This window comes from Ochlerotatus camptorhynchus, unplaced genomic scaffold (assembly GCF_037179485.1).
Source record: "Ochlerotatus camptorhynchus isolate MF236.1 unplaced genomic scaffold, CSIRO-AGI_Acam_v1.1 ptg000592l, whole genome shotgun sequence".
Taxonomy (NCBI): Eukaryota; Metazoa; Arthropoda; class Insecta; order Diptera; family Culicidae; genus Ochlerotatus; species Ochlerotatus camptorhynchus.
Genome location: NW_027041072.1, coordinates 544858 through 570565, shown reverse-complemented (window position 1 = coordinate 570565; position 25708 = coordinate 544858). Strand labels below are relative to the sequence as shown.

Below are 25708 nucleotides of genomic sequence, written 5' to 3'. Positions count from 1 at the left end.
ATAAATCTTATCTTGCATTATTGATTTATGAGAACACTTCCACGCGTGATGCTGATTTTATCGAGGTTGGAACCAGTTTATAGAGGTTTCATTACGGGAGGATTTTATAAAACTGGCATATCTGAAAAAGTGATACCGGTAAATAACTTGGTTTCGTAGGATCCAACGCAGACGGTTTTTCGCTGTTTTGAGATTCAAAAAGTACCGCAAGTGGGGGTGACAACAATGGGCCAAAAAATCAAAAAATTCGTTCCCTACGTTATAACATCATTGATATATTTACGACTGTCATGGAAATGGTTGACTGGAATTGATATCTCATTTGACTAAAATTAAATAAAAAATAGACAAATGTAAAATCTATAGTTCGTTCGTTCGTTCGCTTCGCCATCGAGTTTTTTCTAGTTCGTTTTATTGCTACGTTCGCGTCGTGGAAGTGCCGTCATCGACAGGCGCATTGGCAAGTCTAATTGCACTTGCCAATAAACAAAGCATGGTACGCAAGCGTACTACTGCTCCTGCATCGGAGGGCCCTAGCAAGAAGGCCCAAACGAATCCCAGCGCTGCTTCGGATGACGCAGCAAATCGACTGCTACAGAGCAACCAATTCTCGGTGCTCGGAGTAGAAAATGGCGGTGGTGACGCCGCTGAAATTGCGAAAAAGGAGCGGATTCCCCCCCTTTTTTTTTTTTTTTTTTTTTTTTTTTTTTTTTTTTTTTTTTTATTATAGTCACTTTAACACTCTTGGGTTATTCGTGACTTGTTCGGGGGTGAGATTTGAACTCGTGACTTTGGCGTGAGAGGTATGGATGTTAACCACTACGCCGGGGTCGCCCCCATAGGATTCCCCCGCTGTTTACCCCGATGAAGGACGTCGCCCAGCTTAGTGATGAGCTGGCAAAACGCAAATTGTTCACGCGATTCAAAATCTGTAGCGTTGGAACAAAGATCATGTGCTCCAGCCTACAGCAGTACAAGTCGGTCGGTGACCTGCTGAAGAACAGCACAGTGGAGTTTTACACTCACGATTTGCCTTCAATGAAACCATTGAAGGTTGTTTTACGAGGTCTGCCGTCGTACGAAGCGGCTACCGTAAAAGATGAGCTGGTGAGGCTCGGATTGAAACCAGAGGCAGTCCACCCAATGAATCGACGGCCTATGCCCAATACCAACTATCGTGACCAACTGTTTCTGGTCCACCTGACGAAGGGCTCCACCACCCTTGCTGCGCTCAAGAGCAACATACGTGACCTGTTTCAGGTCATTATCGACTGGGAATACTACAAGCCGCAACACCGTGATGTGACCCAATGCACAAGTTGCCTCTCCTTCGGCGATGGCACGAAGAACTGTCATATGAAACCACGCTGCGACAAGTGTGCTATGGCCCACTCAACGGCGACTTGTGCTCAAGCTGATGACACCGACCCGAAGTGCGTGAATTGCGGTGGAACTCACCGTGCCACTACTCGGGACTGTCCCAAGCGAACGGAATTCATCACCATGAGGAAGAAGGTGGCTACTAGCAACCAGCCAGGCCGGCATCGAAATAAACGTGCACCACCAGCCATCACGGACGAACAATACCCGGCAATCGATCCTCGTCGTCTGGTCCCAAATCTTCCACCGCTACCTCTCAACAACAGTCAACGATCCGCCCCCTCAGCTCAGCATCGCCTCACTGCTGCTGCAGCTCTGCCAAATCAAGGTTCTGCCTCGGCGCCTGGACTATCGTATGCCCGTGTTGCCTCAGGTGACTCAGTTGACGAATCTCCGTTAACATCAGAGGAACTAGTAACGCTTGTTGCAGAGGTGATCGTCATTCTGCGCACCTGCAAGACTCGATCTGAACAGCTTCATGCTGCCTTGGCACTCGTCACCAAGTATGGACCGTGAAGCTATAAAAATTGCAAATTGCAACGCTTGCTCACTGACGAACAAGCATAGAGAGCTACTCGATTTCCTCAACACCAAGGAGGTCGACATTGCTATCATCACCGAGACGCATCTGAAGCCCGAACTGAATGTATTCCTTCCCGACTTCCGGCTCGTCAGACTTGATCGCACCTGCTCTGGAGGTGGAGGAGTGGCCATCGCTGCAAGACGGAACATCAGTTGCCGGCTGCTACCAAACTGAAAACAATTGAAGCCATCGGAGTGGAGGTGAGCACATCACTTGGCCCAATCACCATCATCGCGGCCTACTGCCCCAAGCAAACCAACATCAGGGACGGGTCGTCAGTGGCCCTTCGGAAAGACATCATCAAACTCACCCGGAGGAGCGGGAACTTTATCATCGCTGGCGATCTGAACGCAAAACACCAAGCTTGGGGCAACGGTCGGAGCAATAGAAACGGCATCATCCTCAATGAAGACCTGCAAGAGGGCCACTATACCATCTTGGCCCCAGACTCTCCCACCCGGTTGAGTCGGTCTGGGGTCCATGCGACCATCTAAATCTTCGTAAGCAACATGGGACACAACGTCTCGCAACCTGTGGCATTCCAGGAGCTGAGCTCGGACCACTACCCGGTGGTGGTCGAAGTTGGATCGTCGGTAAACCGATTCGAAGCTTACAGGCGCAACTACCATCGAGTCAACTGGGCGCAATATCAACACTGCGTCGACACAACCATCGACTACGATGTCCAACCGGGGAATTCGGAAGATGTTGACCGGTGTCTACAAACCATCGAGGAGGCGATTTCCCGGGTAAGGGAACAACACGTGCCAGTATCCAGACAGGTGAGTAACACTCTGAACCTTGACAGCCCTACCAAAGATCTCATTAGACTCCGTAACACCATTCGTAGGCAGTACCAGCGTACTGGCCTGCCTAACTTGAAGACCAATTGTAATCGATTAACAAAAATCATTCAGGCCAGGATGGTGGATCTCAGAAATAACGATTTTGCTAGTAAGATCCGCTCTCTCCCAGATTGTGCTAAGCCCTTCTGGAAACTTACAAAAATTCTTAAAAACAAAAAAACACTTGAGTTCCAGATTCTACAACCATCTGGCACTGGTTTTTAATCAGTGCCTCAGACTTGGCTACTTCCCCTCGTGTTGGAAGTCAGCTAATGTCATACCCATCTGGAAACCCGGGAAGGATCCGTCCTCTCCTTCAAGTTATCGACCAATCAGCCTTCTCTCAGGGTTATCAAAACTGTTCGAAAGAGCACTGTACCACCGGCTCCTAACAACTTGTTACTCGAGGAACAGTTTGGTTTTCGGAAAGGTCGTTCGACCGTCCACCAGCTGACTCGAGTAACAAACATTCTCAGACGGAACAAGTCTGTTTCGAAAACATCTGCCATGGCGTTGTTGGACGTTGAAAAAGCGTTCGACAATGTCTGGCATGATGGCCTGGTGTTCAAATTGCAGCAGTATGGTCTTCCAATCTTCCTAGTGAAGATCATAAACAACTATCTATCAGACAGGACGTTCCGAGTTTCTCTGAATGGCATCACATCGGATGCTTTCAACATCGGTGCCGGGGTTCCACAAGGAAGCATCCTTGGCCCCATCCTATTCAACCTGTTCACCTCCGATATGCCGGCTCTCCCTGATGGTGGATCGTTGTCTCTGTTCGCAGATGACACATCCATCGTCTACAAGGGTAGGGTCATCGGAGCTCTGACTGCCAAACTTCAGAGAGGCCTGGACGTCCTGTCTGAATATTTCAACAGCTGGAAGATCCGTTTCAACGCGGCAAAGACCCAGGTTATATCTTTCCACACTCTAAATCTCCTACACTTGTTCCGTCGGAGAATAACAAGATCTGCCTGAACGGCACAGTGGTGGAATGGTCCAAAGAGCTCGTGTACCTCGGGCTAACACTAGACAGCAAGCATCTTTTCAGGGAGCACGTTGACAAAACAAAAACCAAGTGCAACATCTTGATAAGATCGTTGTATCCATTTATCAACAGGAAGTCAACCCTGTCCCTGAAAAATAAGCTTGCTGTCTACAAACAAATCATCCTTCCTGTAATCGAGTATGGTATGCCAATCTGGGAGAGTTGCGCAAAATGCCATCACCTTAAACTCCAAAGGAGCCAGAACAAGATCCTTAGGATGGTCCTAAACAGTCCCCCGCGGACTAGAAATTCTGAGATCCACCTCCTGGCTGGAATTCAGACATTAGAAGAACGGAGAGTATTCATCCTGGAAAGGTTCAGAGACACCTGTCTGAGATCAAATCACCAGATCATACGTGATCTAGCACGTTAGGTTAAGTTATACTCGTAGATAGGTAGGTTATCACTTTTTTCAATTCAAATAAAACACATCCTCAAAGGGATATTCTGTAAACTAGTTGAAAAACGCAAATATTAAATTTGAATATCAAATTAAACAAAGATGAAGAGCCAAGTAGGCTAATCAATTAAAATGATAAATCAATGTACCACCATAATCAACAGAAATAAACATAATTTTACTACTACAACTTTACTACTTTCCCGGCTTTCGATTGACGGACGGCGAGGAGAGCACATCTCCGTAATAGCAGCAGCAGTGCCCGACCCGGGCTCATTTAATCGGTAGACAGCAACCGCTGAGGGTTTTCTAAGTTTACCTCACTGCTGCTCCAAGCGATCTGCAATCCGTATCCAGCGGACTCCCAGTATACCCGGACGGTGCCACATTCCGTGGCGCATCTGCTCGGCGGACGGTGAGGAAAGCAGCAGCCGTGCCATATTCCGTGACCGACGAACGGTGAGCAACCATGGAGCACCACCATTTTGTGAAGGCACCCGACAGGCCAACCGAAAATCACGACAGGACCCACCGACCGTCAACGAGAATCAGCGAGGAGGAAAGTCAGATTAGTTAATAGACAGCTAAAATTATCCGAACGTCTTTGCGGGGAGTACCCTGTAAATCGGGTCAGCTATAGGCTGTCAGGTAAGCCGTAACTTACAATCTGTCGATGTGGAAACGGTTACGATGACATCGATCACGCAGTTTGGCAATGTACGGACAATGACGCCCCCAGAGAGTGACTTTTGAATACCCTCGAGGCCCAAGGAAGACAACCCTATATCCTATATTAGAGACGTGTTGGGAACCCGCGATGTCTATAATTGACAAATCTAAGTTTATGCCGGCCACCGCGGCGCTGTAATCGTAGCGGTGATGAACTTGAGATTATCTGTCAAACTGCATATATTTTCAAGTTTGTGATAAGAAAACTATGTTTTACGTGTTATTGTAATTGCTTTATTCAATAACAGAAAGTAAATATGAACAGAAAAGTAGCGCCGGTAAGAATGGAAAGTAAATCCTAATTTTTAAATGCAAAATCATTGAGAATTCTTCAAAATGAAAAAAATAAGTTGCTCCCAGCAAAACATCAACAAATAATGTTAACAATTTTCTTACAGTATTCAAACTGAGAATGCAATACTGAAGGATCATCCCAACGAAAATTGAATTAAAACAATTAATTTTGCTAATTGAGGTGAGTTGTTAGAACAATTTTACATATTGAAGCAATCAAAACAATATATATTGTTCCATCATCCTTCTTATAACTGAATCCGCTGCGAAACCATTAGAAGGTAATCACGCCTGGTTTGGTAGATTCAGATGAGCGGGACAACAACGGCAGTGCCAAAAGTGCCTGTGTCGCAGACGGCATTGGATAGTTTGCCTGATCACCAGGCATATAATCGATCGGAAACCCTTTCTTCTCTGGCATAAGTAGAATCTCTCTGGTAAGTAGAATTAGATATTTAAGTGCTAAATTATTGAAATAGCATTGAAATAAAATAAAAATTGTAGAACAAACATGATAAAACCAACTAAATCTCTGCATGCTTCGATCGATGGTTGCAAATCGTATCCGAATACAATCCTACCGTATTAAACCAACAACCAGCATCGGGTGCCTGCATTGGAATATATTTTACAAAGGGGCTCTTCTATTTTTATTTAATTTGGTTAGTCACGCCATAATAAAAAAAAATTCCATAAACTAACGATAACCCAAATCATTGAACAATTCAACAAATGGTTTGGATGATACCTTGAACACGTCGTTAAACAAATTAACCATAACATTTTATTTAGGGTGTCTCCATATCAACATTAATCGATGTGGTATGGCTGTTAACATAACCATGTCCATAACCTTAGCATGTTTTTTCAATTTTATTTGAAAACTAGTAATTTTTATTTTAAGATAGACACATATCACAATAGTTTTTTATACCCTGGACAGACTATGGCTTATATCATGTAATATAAGCTGTCTTGCAATGAGCACTCATACATCTAGTTTTCACTGGAAATCCTATGTATGAGTGCTCATTGCAAGACAGCCTATATTACATGATATAAGCCATAGTCTGTCCAGGGTATTAGGTTTTGTACAAGATTCATTCATTTTAATAGCATATTTACACGAACTAGCACTGTAATTTAACAAATTTCCATAAAAATAATGAAATTTCCAAGGGCTGTCACTATATGATCACCTTCGGATAGTGCTTATTCCTGTCACCAAGCGCGCATTACTTTAAGTTTGATTCGTCAATATGCAGTCGATTTATATGTTTCTGCAGATGGCTAGTATAGACTTCTCTGACGTTTGTGAAATGCACTAGTATTAGTGCAGAACTTGGGGTTAATTATAAGTATTAGTGCAAGAAAACCTTTGAATTCAACCAAAGTTCTGCACTAATACTTGTGCATACTAATTATTTTTTTTTTCCTTTGGTTTGTTTTTTCCGTCGATCTTGTTTTCCGTGCTGGGCACCAATGCTACCGACGTGCCAGGAAGGCAGCTCCCACACCTGGACCCTACCTATCGACCCATCAACTCATAAACCGGGGACCAACGGCTTTATTTCCCATCCGAAGGAAGGCGTGATCAGAGATGTCTCAGAACATCCCGGCGGCGCCGACTGGGATTGTATCTCCTCAATCCTTACGTGATAATTATAATTGTAGACGTTTGTAGAATTGTGTTGTACGAAGCCGAGAAATCCTCTTCTCTTCCACGAGCAATCACTGGGGTGTTGGGTATAAGGGTTGGGTTCATTTTGGTAGACGATACGCTGCATTAAGAGAATTTATTCATGAGCTGAAAACTAATTTGAACAAATCAAGTCAATAGATTCAACCAGGGCGAAAGCTGAAAAGATTGAAAGATTACAATGTTAATATAAAGATGCTCCATCATCAATGAGGTGAAACGAAAAGAGAATCATTATAATGTTAATCTAAAAGTGTTATAATCATGCAGAATATAATGTAAAGGGTTTATAAAAGGCAAATTTAAGCTAGGAATACAAAAAATGCGGTTCTGCAGAAAGCTTTCATTTTACAACTGTTGAAGTGCTCAAAGAACGCTCAAAGTTGAAGGCAGACACATTCTTCCATTTGGGATGTAAGGCCATGAGATGTCATTTGATTTACCTGTTCGGTGCAAAAACAAATGACAGCCAACTGATGAAAGCTACCTAATAAAAAAGAGATCGGTGGAGGACAATGCATTTAGTTGGAAAATTGATCATTTATTGCTCAAGAGATCTCCACGATTTTAACATAAACTAAGAGCGACTCGTCAACGTCTTCAACCAGAAGCTGCACAGACTGAATACTCCATATTTGACAACGGACAACACCCAGTAGCCCGGGAAATTTCCTTTAACGAAAAGTTCCACTGGCTGGAGCGGGAATCTAAACCTCACTGCGTGTCACATGCAGCTAACCGCACAACCACGAAGTCTACGAAACATTTAAGCATTTCAATGTTCTACTGATACACATTTTAATAGACTGCATCTTACACCGAAGCAAACAATCATTTCAAATTTGTATGCCATACGAATCACCCCTCATAACCTACATTCGAACAGTGTTTTGATGTTGTCGGTCGGTCGTACTTTGCGCTGGGCAGGCACACTCTAAACGCATTGCAGTGAACTGTCAGCGTAGTTCGCATAATGCCCGTTCCCGCCTGTCAAGAGGTCGCCACGGGTTTTGACAGATATAATAGCACTCACGCACGCACACAGGCTCGATGTATCAAAAAAGGAGAGAAAAAAAGAATCCAAGAATCATCTCGCACAGCGTACGGTATGGTTGCGGACAGCCAGAACACACAGCCATCGACGACGAGAATCGCAGCCATCTCTGTGCTCTACTAGTGGTGAAGCGAGAAAAATCCAATAGCTTCAGATTAGAGCAGGCACAGAAGTCGCGAAATCCCAGTTCCGGTCAGTGGTTCTGCTAGCTAGCGGTGTTCTATCCGAGCAGGAAGCAGTCTGTGATCCGTGCGCGAGTGATCCACCTAGCAATCGATGCTTTCCTGCCAAGCATATTTCGGTGACATTGTGAGGGAGTGAGTCTGATTCAGTGTGAAGTTTTTCCTGCCTTCGTTTCTTTTTTTTTGTGTATTAGAGAGTCGTGAATGGCTTTTTCGATGTGAAACAAAGTTGCTTTCTTCTGCTTGGTTTCGTTTCGCCGATGGTAATGTTCGAAAGTCCGGCCGTAAATCTTGATTTCACTGGTTGTGATTGAGTTTTCCGGAAAGCTCACGGGCTAGAAACATCGATTCATCATCGTCACATTCGATCAATGGATGGAAGCAGCTTGAATGGGCCAAAGGAATAAGGCTGGCGAAAAAAGAGTGAAACGCATGCACCGCAAAGGGGAACAAGAAAAAGTTGTACCCAAAGTGTAGTGGATGGTGTGAGTGTGAGTAGAAAATTGCATACATGGCGTATTGCAAACGAGTGTAATAATCACCGAAATTGAGTGGATCAATGAGTTGGATCCAGTGATTGGATAGAGTGTGGAAAAATCTGCTTGGATCGTTCGAGTGATCCATAATTGGCAAAGCTATTAAGAGTTTCATGTCCTAATGGTTCATTTGCTGGAGAACTGTCATTAACCGTACACGCACGCACACTACGAAGAAAGGCTACGAGATTCCTATTTGATTGATTTTTGCTGCTGCGGCTCTGCTTCTTCTTCGTCCTGTGCTGCTCGCCACAGACTTGGCACATTCCGGTTCTCCATTCTTGGATAAAAAAATATAGTAGTAACAGACTGCTCTAGTCGAAAGCAACGAAGGGAGCTTAGGAGAAGTTCGCAATCGGTAAGTGTCTGAGTCATCATCGCGACCGCAAAACAATCTAGACTGAAAAGTGACGCACGGCTTATCATACTGCACTCGGAAATGAGTAGATACCATGTAACTTCCATTCCTGGAAGCAGCCCGAGACAGCTGTCACATATGCCCAATTCCTACTGGAATAACTGCTCTCTGGCACATTTTCACACTTTGGACACTTTCTTTCATTTTCTTCTAAAAAAAGAAAATAACACTACAGAGCGTGACAGTCAATCGTCCGAGGAGCGAGTGTGAGATGTGTGTGGAAAAAGCATAAAGAAAACAAGCAAGTTATAAATATAAATAAATCTCTTAAGTGCTGCGCCGCGAGATCCATTCTGCGTTCCGCCTTCAACATCATCATCATCGTCGTCGCCTTCACCGTAACCTATGGATGGCGGCTGCGACGCGACACTGCTGGCTGGAACATCAGACATAGACGAGCAAGATGCGCTATTAGATCTCGACGACGAAGACAACGACTCTTCCTCCAAAGTAATGATGTGCATTAATGCGAGACTTCTCCCTGTCGACCCTGTGGAGGGAGGGGTACAACAAGCACGATTAGTCACACACTTACATACCACACAAAAGTTCAATTCTCCATAATCTGCAGCGCAGAAGAAGGGTAAAATGACACCTTCGCAACAAAAGCAAAGTTATCAAGAAAATTGATCATTATTTTTATAGAAAATATCGAATCGAGTTTCTACAAAAAGAGATGTCGGTAACAACAAGTTAAAGCAGTGGTGTTCGTTGTAGTACCGGGTACTGAATTTCAGAGTATGAATCTTGGACAAAAATTTCAATGGATATCAAAATCCGCTGGAGATATCTGACCTCATGACAGTTACACGTTTTAAAGAACTGTAACAATTAAGTTCCGAAAGAAGGTCCCAATCGGACCCAATCGTATTTTGATATTGCCGAGCATGAAAACTTTTCATTGAAAAGCCATTTTCAACGCAAAAAAATTGTGCAACAGCAAAATGTCGGAACAATATATCAGAAAGAGGTTCTGTGACAACTGGTTTCACAGATTAAATTCATTTCAGTTTTCCTTTATTTAACGTCGGTCTCTGTTCCGCAATCTAGTGCCAATCACCGACGGACATCGATTGCCATCCATTGACGGCAATCGAATGTGCAGGAAGGCAGCTTCCACACCTGCGTAGGATATCGCACCCATTCAACACACATGGGCCGGGACCAACGGCTTTACTTCCCTTCCGAAGGAAGACGTGACCAGAGATTTTTATGCCTCAGAAAAATCCCACCGACCTCGGCTGGGATTGAACCCAGACCCATCGGGGTGTTAGAAAGCAGTCACGCTTCCCGAGCAAAGTTAGAGATCAAATTGAAATCAGAATTTGCTGTTATGATGTAACTTACTTTGAATACTCCATTTGATCTCATTTTGGTTGACTTAACGGTTAACACATCAAAAATGAGAGCAAAATTTTACACTGTTAAAGCAAACGGAAAACTAATCCTGCTTTCAATGAAATCAATTTGATTACTGATTTTGCATTCATAATGTTTGACTGAATACGGGCCTGGTGTAAATGGTTAGCATCCAAGCTTCTCACGCTGAAAGACTTGAGCTCAAATGTCACCTCGGGTTGGTTGCGAATGACCTAAAATTAACACAAAACAATTAAACAATAATCGTTAGTTCAACGACAGATAAGCTTAACTTAAATCTTAAACAAGACGTTAACAGCAGAACTTCAAGTTAAGTTGCTTTCATTTAAAATGTCTTGACTGCATAATGAAAGCACAATTTGATATCAGACTAATGTCGTGACAATTGAAATCAAAATGAGTATTCATTATGATAGGAACTGCAATCTTTAATATCGATTTGCTTTCATTTTGTTAACCGACTTTGCTCGGGTTACCACTACACCACCGGCGCCGGCAAATTCATTTCAGTTAACGAATGCCATTTTCTAGCCATTTTCAGAAACATGTTTCAGTTGAAGTAATGATTTTTATTTAATTATGTTTCAGTTACCGAACGTTAAGTGAAATAAACAAAACTGTTGAATTATATCTTTCGAGCTGCGTACCAGCTTTTAGGGAATTGGAACTAGTTGACTCACTTAATTAGGGCTCCCTTAATATCTTGCACTACAATGTGTACACAGTCAATAAAAAGGTTAGGAATAGATTTTCAAAAATCCATGGCTTTGGCTTCAAAATGACCACAATAACCACAAACAAAGTTACAGACGACTAATTGGCGAATAAATCGATTAAAATAATGTGGTTCGCTGCAATACAGTTTTCTTAGAAGTTTGTAACATCCGCCACCAGATGCACTAGTATTTTTGATTTGATTTTATCAAAGTTGGTTTTGTGTGCAATGACAATTGAAAACGTTCGAAAGTTTTAGAGCAGGTGCGTCTGTCATTTCGTTTGTGGTATTATCAACAATCAATACGAAACTATCGATTTTAAATTGGCTTGCTACTTGACTAGCCTATTGGTTCCAAGCAAACGATTAACGTACCCCATTCTAGTTGAAATTCCAGTACTACACTATGTTTGTTTTGATTCGCTATGAAACTTTGACATATAAAATGAGGCGTTCGTGGATTTTCCTATGTTCCGAGGGGTGCATCAATTAGCTTGGGACCGAAGAGAGTACCAGAGTACCTTCTGGTCTTAGAGTTACCTCTATGGTATTATCAAGCCAGAGACGGTAGGTATGACTCCCGGTCTGATCTAGAAAATCTTTCAGGTTGGAAATTTTGTCGATTTTCCTGGGCATAATGCATCATTGAGCACAAAATACTAATTCCTTAGGATGGGGCTTATTTTTAAAAATCATTTCGGACACGTTTTCCCATGTGGAAAATTATTATTGAGACTAATTTAGTAACATTTCAAAATATGAAAATTTTCGTTGACATTTAGAGCTACCTCCAAGTCCAACATGTAGAACGATGAACTTTTTCAACTAAAAAATATGCTTTTATAAGTAATCACGTGGTTTTGTGAACCTAAGCCCGATAGATATATGACATAGCGCATAGGGAATGTGATTAAAATAGCCTGGAATTCCTCCGAGTTAGGGAGAATATCGTATTAAAGAGAATTAGACTTGTCTGTATTTGAAATGTGATCTGATTTCAACGTAAAGTATTAATTGATTCATAAAAATAACAGCTCATGAACAGGGTTGTTAATCGATAACCATTGATAACGTCAGCGTTAATGTCAGCAATGGTTAATTTGCATTTCAGACGTTAATGCAGATGTTATTGACGGTTTATTGATTAACAACCCAGCTCATAACTACTAGTTCCATGTAGCAACATCATTTGCCGGTGATCGTATTACGTTGCTTTTCCTTTCACTATTTACAAAGTTCGAAAAAGTAATGTAAATTTCTGTTCAATATGATACACATAAATGGAGCGTCACATATCATATACGTTTACATTATATATCATGTAAAAATTTGACACATTTCATGCAATGTATACAAAAACCCATCTTTGTAAACAACATTGTTTCCAAGTTGCTCGGTCAACGGCGCCGGTGGTGTAGTGGTAAGCGTGATTACCTTTCACCCCAGCAGGCCTGGGTTCAATACCAGTCGGCGCCGCCGGGATGTTCTGAGGCATAACATCTCTGATCACGCCTTCCTTCGGATGGGAAGTAAAGCCGTTGGTCCCCGGTTCATGAGTTGATGGGTCGATAGGTAGGGTCCAGGTGTGGGAGCTGCCTTCCTGGCACGTTGGTAGCATTGGTGCTCAGCACGGAAAACAAGATCGACGAAAAAACAAACCAGAGGAAAAAAAAAAAAAAGTTGCTCGGTTGCGTGAAATGAAATACAAGTCTACGTGAATGAATGTTTACATCACAATTAAAATTCAGAATTTTTATCTGTGTACTTTCACTATCACATTAAAAAAGAAACTATATTAGAAAACAAAGCAATTACCTGTCAAATATAAAGCAGGGCGCCTTTTAATGTGAATTGCTGTGACATATTCTCGGAACCACTTCGAGACTTTAAGAGCACAAATATCAGCTTTTACGACACGTGCAACATTCAAATTGTTACTCCACGTTTGTTGCACTGCAGCATACATGAAGTAGCAAATTAAGGTGAAATGGGGCACCGATTTCCGAGATTTGTGTAATTTAAAATTCGAAGTGGTAGTGCATGTATAGCCTACTTGGCGACCAGCACTCTACAAGGAATCACCTTAAACAGGATGGTGCTATTTATATAACGAACCATTTTTAAGAATTTCTCGGCTTAAATGTTAATGCTCCACAAAATTAGCAGCATAAACAATTCAAAAGATAGTAGGTTAAATTATGTTATACTGAGAGGTGAAATTAGTATTAAGGGAAATTGAAAAAAAAATGCTATTTTTGTTTCGCTGAGTGTATTATAGCACATTACGCACATTAGAAGTGTGACAAAAACGGCGAGAATGCTAATAGAAATCAGCGTTTGGATTATTGACAGTCTTGCAACAATATTTGATGAGATTAGATGCTTATTCAAGCGAATAGCATATTTAACTTTAAATTTGCAAGTCTAAAAAATCCATTTCAACCTATGTCCAGATCACTTTCTTCTAATACTTTGTTTATAAATAGTTATTTCACTTGGTAAAGGTCTAACTGATCTTAATCTACATCTACTTTTAAAACAAAAGCCAACGGAGGAATCACCAATCTTGTTTTCATTGATCGTCATAGATTGCCAAATAATTATATTAAATCTACTTATCCCTTGTTTTCGAGTCTTGCTCCCTTTTCGCATATTTTGTTGGACCATCTTCAGTTTTTATTTTTTTTTTCTATAGGAGATTTTCACCCGTTGGCTGGTTCATCTCCATGGCTGTTTTAAATAATTAATTTAATGTCTTTATAATAATATAAGGTTAATGTAGAGCTTCCGAAATTATTTTGGGGGAAATGGCCCTAATGTTGGCCTACGAATCTAAGATTGGGTCCATCGCTAAAAATCTGCTATTTATCAATTTTATCTAGATGAACGCGTCGTTGGGACAGTACTAAAGGATATTTTTGGTCACTATTGAAAATTTAGTCGATTGCTGATTTTTCGTATGGGCCCAAATTAGGAGCATTTAGGCCGACATTACATCTATTTCCCCCATCATGTATATATCATGACGTGGGATGTGCAATGAGGACTCAATCATTTCGGATACACGACTTATAAAATGGAATGTTGAATATTTCTTGATTTTTTTCCTTGATTTGTTTTCCGTCTGAGTACCAATGCTACCGACGCCAGGAGGCAGCTCCCACACACCTGGACCCTACCTATCGACCTATCTACTCATAAGACCGGGGACCAACGGGCTTTACTTCCGAGATCAGAGATTGTATGCCTCAGAATCTCCTGGCGGCGCCGACTGGAATTGAACCCAGGCCTTTTGGGGTGAGAGGCAATCACGCATACCACTACACCACCAATGCCGTTACGCTCAATATTTCCAAAGCATACCATACCATAGCCATACCTCATAAACCAATTATTACCTTTTTGGAATACATCTAGTAGATAGGTTTTCCAATATGTTGAGAGAATTTCAGGTCAATATATTGACAAACACAAAATCCCGCGTGGTATGAAAAAGGGCTTTTTCTGTAATAATGTTGATACCTTTTAAATAATCTGACTCTTTACTGTAGTTTGAAGAACATAAATCAAATTTTGATTAATCAATTTGATTATACGCTAAAAATCCTTCAGAATGGTGGGTCAATAACACATAGAAATTAATTGGTTGATAAGTAATCACTATTCAAAGATATAATTTCTAAAAGTCTCAAAAATCCAGAGTTGTAGCTTAGAGGGAAACAAGCTTTTTTTTTAGCAAAACTCAGGTGTTTTCATAGAATGCCAAAACAAGCATTTTGAATTATTTTGGTTGAAATCGGTGACATTGACCACAACTTTCTATGCACTTGGGCTGGAATGATCCATATTGAAAGTCAAAATCTGACCAATTGGAAATGTTTCGACGTGTTCGGTTGCAGTTGTTTGTTCACGCTTCTCTGTAATGCAATGCAAACCATTCCCACTGGAATACTTTTGCGTTGATAAAATTGGTGATTGCTAAACAAACATAGATAACCCAACGGTGATAGCAAATACGTTTGTGAATAACGGAAATCCCTCCATATCGTACAAGTCACCCCACCTAAGTGATGAGCTGGTATGACTCGACACAGTCCGTAGAATATGTCAGACCGAGAGTGGTAATTGACATTTACCGAAAATGATGGCTGCACTTCTGGTATGACCTTAAATCTTCGATGACAGATCCCAAACCCACAGCACATCCTACGTTGCACCTGCAAAACCAAAGTTGTCGTCCATTAAACCACAGACTCAGTAGAGTGCAAATCCTAGGCATTCATTAGAGCTTCAATGAAGCAAAATGTGCCTTCCTGGTGAGTTTCCTCTGCCATGCGGCGGGTAACGTGCATTTTTTGCCCATTTTAGCACGATGCACGATAGATATACATAGTGCAAATCAATACTAAATACATCTCGACACCATGTCTGGTGACAATGATGACTCATTCACTTCATCTCTTGTATACCCTATCTTTTGCGGCTGCTCAGGCAAAGCAGATAGATATCAGGTCAAACGATTGCACGTACCTATACAGACATGTTGTGTTAAAGGGTGGATTCAGATAGACAACTGATTGAGATAGGTGTTTCTGATACTGCTCCCGTCTCTATGCGAGTGAATTATGATTGCTTGACTTTTGGAGGCAGTACTCTGCCACTGCTTCTCTGTTAGTGCATATCGCACATGAAGACAATCATAGTAAATGTAATTGAATTAAAACTTAACCTCGGTTATTCGACTCAATTGTAGATTCGAATTGTTGAAATTTTAAGTGAAAATTCATCACTTATATATTGCCAGGATAATTGATTCAGTTGCAAATGATGTGTTGAATTAAACGAAAACTAACATGAGCAATCACGCTAGCATTAAATTGTCGTCAATATGTCGAACGAGTCATCGATAGCTAACCACTCAGCTATAAATGGACTTCCGCTGTGTAAGCCCAAAAAAAGGAAGTTTGATTACTTACGATTCTTTGTGACTAATATGACAATCCAGTTTGAATAATTAGCCATACTTGTAGGTCAAGTGCAGTACGTTTTGTAGACAAAAGAAGGTGGGTTTATAAGGTCACACAGATTGTTGTTGAAGGTGGTGGTAACGTAATTATTGAATTTGATCTACGTTTGTATGTTGTTTTTTTTATTTTTTTTTTTTTTTAACTCTTTATTTGTTCCAAATTCAAAATAAATTACATTTCATTTTTAACCTAGGTGCTCCAGTTACTACAGTAACTTACCAGCCTTAATTGTTATGATATATATCTAAGTGTTTTTACATTGTTCCTGTCTTGGCAATTCAGTATTTTAAACAGGTTTTTTAAACCTGCATGTCAGTATAACAATTGATAGCTTAAAACTAAATAACTAAAACTAAATCTTATCTAAGTATAAAGGGAATTAATCGTTGCAATTGAGGATTGTAACGATTTTTGCCGGAAATTATTAATTATTTTGTTGGACATTTGTGCTAAAGTCTCAACATTCGAAATTCTATGTACTTCGGTAGTACTGTACCAGGGAGGCAACTTTAAAATCATCTTCAGAATTTTGTTCTGAATCCTTTGAAGTGCTTTTTTCCTGGTAGTGCAACAACTAGACCATATTGGCACAGCGTAAAGCATGGCCGGTCTAAAAACTTGTTTAAATATTAGAAGTTTATTCGTCAGGCAAAGTTTGGATTTCCTGTTTATAAGAGGATACAAACATTTTATATATTTGTTACATTTGGCTTGAATGCCCTCAATGTGACCTTTAAAAGTTAATTTTTGGTCAAGTATTAATCCAAGATATTTCACTTGGTTTGACCAGGAAATTGGAACTCCGTTCATAATGACTATGTGACTACTACTAGGATTCAAAAAGGAAGCCCTGGGCTTATGTGGAAATATTATAAGTTGAGTTTTGGAAGCGTTGGGAGAAATCTTCCATTTTTGTAAATAAGAAGAGAAAATATCTAAACTTTTCTGAAGTCTGCTGCAAATAACACGAAGACTGCTTCCTTTAGCGGAAATGCCTGTGTCATCAGCGAACAAAGATTTGTGGCAACCCTGAGGCAAATCAGGGAGGTCCGAAGTGAAAATGTTATACAATATAGGCCCAAGAATGCTACCCTGAGGAACTCCTGCTCTAACAGGTAGTCGATTAGATTTGGAATTTTGATAATTTACCTGCAGAGTTCTGTCAGTTAAATAATTTTGAACTAATTTCATAATGTAAAGTGGAAAATTAAACTTTTTCAATTTAGCAATCAAACCTTCATGCCAAACACTGTCGAATGCTTTTTCTATGTCTAAAAGAGCAACTCCAGTTGAGTGGCCTTCAGATTTGTTTGAACGAATTAAATTGGTAACTCTCAAGAGTTGATGAGTAGTTGAATGCCCATGGCGAAATCCAAACTGCTCATCTGCAAAAATTGAGTTCGTATTGATGTGAAGCATCATTCTATTCAAAATTATTTTTTCAAAAAGTTTACTTATTGAAGAAAGCAAACTTATTGGACGGTAGCTAGAAGCTTCAGCTGGATTTTTATCCGGCTTCAAAATTGGAACAACTTTTGCATTTTTCCATTTATCAGGAAAGTATGCCAAATGGAAACATCTGTTAAATAATTTTACCAGGAAAGACAAGGTACTCTCTGGGAGTTTTTTGATGAGGATATAGAAAATTCCATCATCACCTGGAGCTTTCATATTTTGAAATTTTTTAGTTATAGACCTTACTTCGTCCAAATCAGTCCCCCAGGAATCATCAAAAATATTTTCCCGAGAGAAAATATTCCGAAAATTCCGAGCAACCTGATTCTCAATAGGACTAGTAAGACCCAAACTGAAATTATGGGAACTCTCGAATTGCTTAGCAAGTTTCTGAGCTTTTTCCAAATTTGTGATCAAAATTTTACCACCTTCTTTAAGCGCTGGAATTGGCTTTTGAGGTTTTTTCAAAATTTTTGTGAGTTTCCAAAAGGGTTTGGAACTCGGGTCTAATTTAGAAACATTATTTTCAAAAGTTTTGTTCCTCAGGGCAGAGAATCGCTTTTTAATTTGTTTTTGCAAATCCCGCCAGATAACTTTCATGGCAGGATCGCGTGTTCTTTGAAATTGTCTCCTACGGACATTTTTAAGACGGATCAAAAGCTGAAGATCATCGTCTATTATAATTGAATCGAATTTAACCTCGCATTTTGGTACTGAGGCAGCTCTTGCTGCAACTATAGAAGTAGTCAGAGATTCAAGAGCAAAATTAATTTCATCTTTGGTTTGCAAAGGAATGTTTGGATCGAAGTTATATTCCATAAATGTTCGATATTGCTCCCAATCAGCCCTATGGTAATTGAAAGTAAAGCTGTTGGGATTAGAAATTATTTCTTGGGATATTTCAAAAGTTACTGGAAGGTGATCAGAACCGAAGTCAGCATGGGTAACCAATTGGCTACAAAGATGACATGAATCAGTTAAGACCAAATCAATAGTTGAGGGATTTCTAGCAGAAGAAAAGCATGTTGAGCTGTTTGGATATTGAATAGTGTAATAACCTGCAGAACAATCATCAAACAGAATATTACCATTGGAATTGCTTTGAGCATTATTCCATGAGCGGTGTTTTGCATTAAAATCACCAATAATGAAGAATTTAGACCTATGACGGGTAAGTTTCTGAAGGTCACCCTTGAGAAAATTCTTTTGCTGGCCTACGCATTGGAATGGCAAATAGGCAGTTATAAACGTAAGTTGTCCAAATTTTGTTTCAACAGAAACTCCCAAAGTTTCAAAAACTTTGGTTTCAAATGAAGAAAGTATTTTGTGTTTGATTCGTCTATGAATAATGATGGCAACGCCACCACAGGGTCCATCAAGACGATCATTTCTATAAATTAAATAATTTGAGTCCTTCTTAACCTTATGGCCAGGTTTAAGGAACGTTTCAGTTATAACGGCAATATGCACGTTATGAACTCTCAAAAAATTAAATAGCTCGTCTTCATTATCTTTAAGAGATCGAGCATTCCAATTTAAAATGTTTAATGCTTTAAAATCCATTACTGAATTTTAAAGTCATGACAATATTATTAGCAAATTTTACTCCAGTTTGAATAGCATCAAACATGGAGTTAGATTTAAGCATATCAGAAATCATGTCAATTAATGAATTCTGTAAAAATTCCATTTTAGGAGCAGTAATGCTTCCTAAGTCAAAATTGTCAAAATTTCCGTTAGAACGTTGGTTAGTATTTTGATTTCTACCCGCTGCAATAGCAGCATAGGTAGCTCCATTAACTCGCTGAACATTGTTAGCAGCGAGGGGAGTAGGTACAGATGAAACATTTGAAGCAGGGGTGATATTTGTACCTACGGGTACGAATGTAGAATTTGTTCCTCGCTGACCGTTGTTAACAGCAGAGGAATTTGTACCTGGTCGGAAACGTGGAGCGTTTCCTACCTGTCGGTTAGAACGAGATTGTAGGATCGCTTTGCGAGTCTTACATTCCCAAAAATTGGATATGTGGTTTTCACCACAATTTGAACATTTAAATTTCTTAGGATCTTCCTTCACAGGACAGTCGTCCTTTGCGTGAGAGGAATCACCACAATTCATGCATTTAGCTGGCATGTAGCAATTTTTAGTTCCGTGACCCCATCCCTGGCACTTACGGCACTGAGTGAGGTTTTGGAAATTTCCTCCAGTCTTCCTGAAGTGTTCCCACTTCACTCGGACATGGAGTATAAGGCTAGCTTTTTCTAAGGCCTTAAGGTTGTTTAGTTCACTAGACTTGAAGTGAACTAAATAAAAATCATTAGAAATCCCGTTGCGTGAATCGCCAGGACGGGATTTCATTTTCATTTTGATTACTTGGAGTGGCACAACTCCAAGTAATTTTGCCAGTTCATCTTTGATCTGATCCAGGGATTCACCACTGGGCAGTCCTTTCATGACAACCTTGAACACACGTTCAGTTTTGGTGTCGTAAGTAAAAAAATTGTGCTTCTTCTCAGTAAGATACTTGAGAAGACATTTAAATCCGTCCAAGGTTTCAGCCAATACACGGCATTCACCCCGACGTCCAATTTGTAGTGAAAACTTAACTTTCACGAAATTCAAAAGTTCCATGCGAAGAGCATGGAAATCGGTAGTGGTTATCACAATAGGGGGAATCTTTTCCTTCTTGGCATTAAGCCGGGAAAGTTTACTAGAATTTTTCTTGGATGATGGATCATTCTCATCATCCGTGAGCAAATCAAATTGATTACTCAAATTAATTTCTTCAGAAGGGGGGTCAAGAGTTTGCCCCTTTCTTTTGCGTTTAGGCGCCATGGCGGCAGTAAATTTTTTATCCAAATCGACTTCCAAGCAGATTACTATAAGAATCTGAAGGATCGAAGAGGAATTTTCCAAATCGATATCCAAGAAGGATTACCTCGGGTAGGGTCCAAACAAGGATCGAAGAGGAATAAGAGGAGTTGAACAAGGTAGTAAATTTTTACAGGTTGAGCACTGAAAAGTGCTGTTTAAATTTGTTGTAGCTTTAGGTAGTAGTAACACTTCCTTAAGCAAAAAGCTAATAGATCCGCACGGCAAGAGAGCACGATGCGGACTGGTTTGTATGTTGTGTTTTGTACCATCATATGATAGAGTAAAAACAAAGTGTCAACATAGCCAGGATTTACAATTGAGCAATTCTCTACAGATTGACGAATTTTTTATTTTTTTTTTAATTTGTCGGCTCCGATTTTGATGAAAATTTGCACAGTTGTTCTTTTTTAGTAAAGATGCCAATTTGTGTTATCAGTTCTTCAAATTGAATCACGACTACTTTTCTAACAGGGCCTGTGTAAAAATAGTACTAATGAGTTAAAAAATTTATATTGCTGAAACGCTTTGTTCGATTAATTTGGTGTCTTGAGCAAAGTTGTAGATATCATTTTGGCAATAATGTTAAAAATATACACTGTAAAAAAATTCGTTTGTTTCAATGAAAAAAAAATATATTTCTATAAACATATCTATATTGCAAAAACGGCTTGCTTGATTGCTATGGTGTCTTGGGAAAAGTTGTGCAAAATTAAAATGCAATTCTTGAACAAATATACACGGTTAAAAAAAATGTGTTTTTAATGAAAATGTAAAAATCGTGAAATATTCAAAAAACCATAACTTTTTTGTTTTTGAATTTACCATCACCAAACTTTGCCAGTTAGTAGCAAACATTATGAGCTTCAATGAGGCTTAAAACGAAAATGTACTTTTTGAGAAATTAACTTTTTTAATAATAAATATAATTTTTTTCATTGATACAAATGAAATTTTTTACAGTGTATATTTTTTACACAATTGCCAAAATAATATCTACAACTTTGCTCTAGACCTCAAATCAATCGAACAAAGCGTTTCGGCAATATATATTTTTAAACTCATTAGTACTATTTTTACACAGGCCCTTTTCAAAAAGTAGTCGTAATTCAATATGAAAAACTGAGAGCACAAAATGGCGCCTTTACTAAAAAGGAACAACTGTGCAAAGTTTCAGCGTAATTGGAAATGATCGGTCAGGATCGATTTGCGAACCTTCGTGGAATGCCTCAATTGTATATATTTCCTAAATGTATAAATGTATACAAATCTAAATCTTTGTTATGTTGACACTTTTCAAGTTACACCCAACACGTCGCACTGTGGACAGCCTCATTTTTTATCCGGATAAAATAATTACAATGTCAAGAATTGATGCCTTTCGTATATATTTCTCAGTACTCAACTGCCGTGGTATGACAAAGTGACGTAAACGCCACCATGGTCAATTTTCACTTTTCATCGTATTCGAGTTCTAAATGACATAAAAAATCACTTCAAAATTGTGCAAAATCTGATTTTGAAGCATGCAGGCAAAATCTTATTTTGAAACATGCAGCCAGGCATTTTCCGAGGAACAGTGATTTTTTTTTTCAATGTTTCTACACATAAGTTTTTTTTTTTTTTAACTTTATTTAAGAGATTTTTAGCCTTGGGCTAGTTCATCTCTCTACACATAAGTGACGTCCGCCATGCATAAGTGCTAACAAATTAAAAGCTATTTTAAACATCAAGGTTCCTATTTTTATCTTCGTTTGGTGTTCCCGGAGACTAACCAGCTGAAAGTCTCCTTAATATAGATAACTAACTAACTAACTAACTTATCTTCGTTTTGGTCATATTGAACAAATCCAGTTATATATTCGCAAATTTCCTTAATCATTACGAGGTTATTTAAAAATATTTGTTTTCTGAACAATTCACTAAATAAATTTACGGCCCATTATCATCTCACTACGACACGAATGGCACAGAAGTGATAAAGTGTCACTAATAAATAATAATAAAAATTATCATCTCACGGCTCCTCGCGAATGTGAGCGTCTATTGTGGAATACCTGTGTGATTTTCAGGTCAGGTTGTATTGGTGAGAGCGTTTTAGTGAAAATCCGAGGAAAATACATAACAAATCACTGTCAAGCTCATTTTGACAGATCTAACATATACATTTGTTAGGTGAGCCAGAGGAAAATAGTAAACAACTTTACATGGCGATGCACCCGCTAGTGTATGTGCGATAAACGTCACTAATCTCTATAAAGAAAGAGAGGATGATTCGTAATTTCCATTCAATTCCACTCAGGGCGCCACAATATCAGCTTCAATCGACAAAATCTATACGACAAGAGACTGCTAGCTTTCTTCTTTTGTTGAAGTCGAATAGCTAGAACATCAGTAGGCGTCTACAAACAAATGTTCAACGACTTGTCTCTCTTTCTCCCGTCGCTTTATTGAACTTCAAGCTTTGGTAAAGCGGACGAAGAAAAAAGAATGCTTAAATTTGATAGTTTCGTCTTTCATGAAACACATCAACAAAGGTTACATGACGTAAATATTAAAATATTTTTTTAAACATTTCTCACGTGAAAACACTTGAAGATTATACGTAACATGTTTAATTTATTTTCCATCCACATATTTATCTAAAAAATAAGTAACGAAAACGGGACATAAGGCATATTAAACAAATTGAAAGAGCAGTGAAAGAGTGTCGGTGAAAGGGTTCTAAAGCCATAGTGAACTTTCGTTTCAACTCGATAATCGACGTTACATTCATCGAATGTGATGAGCAAAGCAACGACGAAAAAAATCCACATCCAGCCTTTCGTTCTAAGCGTGCTTCTTTTTCATTTTCGTTTCGTGCTGATAGCCTAGCTAGGCATTATAGGAATGATGCAATGAACACGTTTTATGAAAGAAACAAAACTCGAGTTCATCGTAGAGCTGCGTACTGCTCCCAGCAGCTGATGCATTTCATCATTGATTTCCCGTCTTCCATCCCAAGTAACAATTTTGGTTTTATGAGGGTTCTGTGCACCATTAATTGGACTTGTAGAACGCTTTAAAACCTTGATAAAACTTGCAATGTTACTTGGGATCTGCACCCCACCATCCGATCGAAAAACACCTTGGTCCTACAGTAGAAGTTCTTCAAACTTTTGGAATAGTACAACAATCTTCATGGAAATACTGCAATCTTCAGAGAAGTTCTACGATATCAATGGCCTCTTGGTAAGTTGTACGAACTTCAAGAGAATTCTGTCAATAATATCAAAATTGAATCGCCATCAATTTAGCTCTGAAAATTACTGGCAAGCTCTACAAAAATCATAAAAGTCCATAAAACGTCAGGAAAGTTCGGCAAAGGACTTTCTGCGACGTTCTGTGAATCGCTGGAACTTCGTGATGCTGCGAACTTTATTCGATCGGAGCGTCCTTCTAATTCCAAAGTAAGCACGATTTCCTGCCATATTGCGTCTTTGGATCTCTCTGCTGGTGTCATTATAGGGTAACGACACCATACTGCACACTTAGAAAAACTCATGTAAATTTAGGTGCTCTGAGACTGACATATACGAGCGTCAATTTTGACATAAAATTGAGTCAATAGACGCGAAATTCAGCTTAATCAAACATACTTTTCGTCGAGTAACGAACTTTTCAGTCTCGGAGCACTTAATTTTACATGACACGGATTCCGTCACGTGTAAAATTAGGTATTTCTTTAGTGTGTGTTTTCTATTTCAGATGTTGTTGCTAATCGCCAACCCTATCAAATTTTTAAAATTGTAGTACAGCCAATTGCCCGAAAATCGTTAAAATTGCCGAAAAATTCCAAGCGTGAAACTCGCGTCACATGCATAATGGCATGGATTTCCGGGAAAATCGGAACAATCCCGGGAATTTCAAAGCACCGCGAAAAAGGCCATAAATTTACGCCAAATCTAGCAGTAACTTTAAATGTTGTAAGTTTCTATGAGTTTTAGAGCAACATGTGAAAAGAGCCTATGTGTCAAATGCAAACAATTCGAGTGGGCATGTATATGGGCCTAACTGCTGTGATCGATTCTCTTCATCGTATTTCTCTTTAAATTTATACAGCTCAGGCAGCTCTGTGGCTCAGGTAAGCAATTTTCTGAAATTTGTTCAACACAGTGCTGAAACAGGTTGTATTGGCTATCAAAAGCAACAGCAAACGCACCGAGAATTATCTATCCAAGCGAGTTATAAACAAAAGAGAAAATCGACCAAGATAATCGATCATTACAATTAGGCCCTTGCGAACGCTCACTGTCGAATTACTTTGAATATTTGGCATATAGGCCATCTTCACATGTTGCTCTAGAGTTTTCCGAACGAAATATATAAACATTTAAAAAAGTACATTTTAATTTTTATGATTTTATGTATAAATGATTGTTATGAAATAATGTACTAGGGGAATTTACGTATTCTCGGCAACCTAAGCAGCGACCTTCTTTCTATAGCCTTTTTCTCTAAGGAACGCACACATATGCAGTATTGGTTTGTTTACAATCTTTTGCTGCCACCTGCTCTAACAATTTCAGTCGAAAGAATGGTCAAAAACTGTTTTGAAACGCTTTTACAAAACTCCAATCTTCTCTAGTGAGAGCGAGTATTGTCGGCAACCAGTTTTTCTTCGGCAACCGTTCCATTTGAACCGCATGTAAATCTGCTGTTCTATTATCGGCAACTCGAAATCAGCTACAATTTGTAGTGCGTGTGTTGCATTTCAAGAAAACCTTGCTAGATTGCTTTTTCTCAGTGGTAAAAATATAGTCAGATTGAAGCTGAAAGCATAAAGAATCGTTTGCATGCATTCAGCGAAGTGTTTTCGTAAGAAAATCCAGTGAAAATAGTGTTTCAATTTAGGTTGCCGAAAATAGTCTGTCATGCCGAAGCCGTCATTTCCCCTAATTTCCCCTTGTAATATCAAATTAAGTTCGGCAAGCTAGCGGCGCCGGTGGTGTAGTGGTAAGCGTGATTACCTCTCACCCCAGCAGGCCTGGGTGGTTCAATCCCAGTCGACGCCGCCGGGATGTTCTGAGGCATAACATCTCTGATCAG

At 39.6% G+C, this 25708-nt stretch overlaps 1 protein-coding gene across 3 annotated transcripts in view; it reads left to right on the top strand.

Moving 5' to 3' along the window:
• The first annotated feature begins 8067 nt into the window (after positions 1 to 8067).
• Pak (serine/threonine-protein kinase PAK 3-like protein) overlaps positions 8068 to 25708 on the top strand; it is a 161997-nt gene continuing 144356 nt past the window's right edge. For all 3 annotated transcript variants that reach the window (XM_065237114.1, XM_065237115.1, XM_065237113.1), the window contains exon 1: positions 8068 to 9111. The gene's annotated coding sequence lies outside the window, so the exon portion shown is untranslated. The remainder of the gene's footprint in view (positions 9112 to 25708) is intronic.